Consider the following 1,781-nt stretch of genomic DNA (forward strand, 5'->3'; position numbering starts at 1 on the left):
CAAACCATTTGGAATACGCTTATTTACATGGTGAATCTGAATTACCTGTAATAATATCGTCTTCTCTTACTGAAAATGAGAAATCACAACTCATTTCTGTGTTGAAAGCTCATAAACCAGTCATTGCATGGAAGATTCATGATATTAAAGGAATAAGTCCTTCGTATTGCACACATAAAACCCTTATGAAGAAGATCATAAAACGTATGTGCAACGCCAACGAAGACTAAATCCTAATATGCAAGATGTAGTTAAGAAAGAGATTATTAAACTACTAGATGCAGGTTTAATTTATCCAATCTCTGATAGTCCATGGGTAAGCCCAGTTCAATGCGTGCCTAAGAAGGGTGGCATGACTGTCATTACAAATGAGAAAAATGAGCTTATTCCTACTAGGACTGTAACAGGATGGCGTGTATGTATTGATTATAGAAAATTAAATGACGCCACCAGAAAAGATCACTTTCCCTTACCTTTCATAGATCAAATGTTGAAAAGATTAGCCGGAAATAGTTACTATTGTTTTCTAGATGGATTTTCTGGATATTTTCAAATTCCAATAGCACCCGAAGATCAAGAGAAAACCACATTTACGTGCCCTTATGGTACTTTTGCTTACAAACGCATGCCATTTGGACTTTGTAACGCCCCTGCAACCTTTCAAAGGTGTATGATGGCGATTTTTCACGACATGATAGAAGAATGCATGGAAGTATTCATGGATGACTTTTCAGTCTTCGGTGATACATTTAAATCATGTCTAGTTAATCTGGAACGAATGCTAATTAGATGCGAAAAATCAAATCTAGTACTTAATTGGGAGAAATGCCATTTCATGGTTAAAGAAGGCATCGTTCTTGGACATAAAATTTCAAAAGAAGGAATTGAAGTGGATAGAGCTAAAGTAGATGTAATTGCTAAACTTCCACATCCCACCAATGTTAGAGGAGTTAGGAGTTTTCTAGGGCATGCCGGTTTTTACCGACGTTTCATAAAAGATTTTTCTAAAATTGCCACTCCTATGAATAAACTCCTAGAAAAGGATGCTCCATTCATCTTTTCAGATGAGTGTATCAAATCTTTTAATATTCTTAAAGAGAAACTCACTAATGCGCCGATCATGATAACACCAAATTGGAATCTACCATTTGAACTAATGTGCGATGCAAGTGATTTTGCAATGGGAGCCGTTTTAGGACAAAGGATTGAAAAACGATTTCAACCTATATATTATGCTAGTAAGACGTTACAAGGAGCACAAACAAACTATACAACTACTGAAAAAGAACTCCTTGCTATTGTCTTTGCTTTTGACAAATTTCGATCATATCTCGTTCTAGCAAAAACGGTGGTCTATACCGACCATTCGGCTCTTAGATACCTATTTTCAAAACAAGATGCTAAACCAAGATTAATCCGTTGGATCTTACTCTTACAAGAATTTGATATTGAAATCCGAGATAAAAGAGGAGCAGAAAATCTCGCCGCTGATCATCTTTCTCGTCTTGAAAATCCCGAATTAGAAGTTCTAAATGAATCGGCCATACAAGACAACTTTCCTGATGAATATCTATTGAAGATAGATTATAATGAAATCCCATGGTTTGCAGACTATGCAAACTACTTAGTTTGTGGATTCCTTGAAAAAGGATTATCGTACCAAAGACGAAAGAAATTCTTCAGTGATATAAAACACTATTTCTGGGAAGATCCACATCTGTTTAAAAGTTGTCCCGATGGAATAATACGCCGATGTGTATTTGGAGATGAAGCTAGTAAAA

This window comes from Rutidosis leptorrhynchoides, chromosome 2, assembly GCF_046630445.1.
Source record: "Rutidosis leptorrhynchoides isolate AG116_Rl617_1_P2 chromosome 2, CSIRO_AGI_Rlap_v1, whole genome shotgun sequence".
NCBI lineage: Eukaryota > Viridiplantae > Streptophyta > Magnoliopsida > Asterales > Asteraceae > Rutidosis > Rutidosis leptorrhynchoides.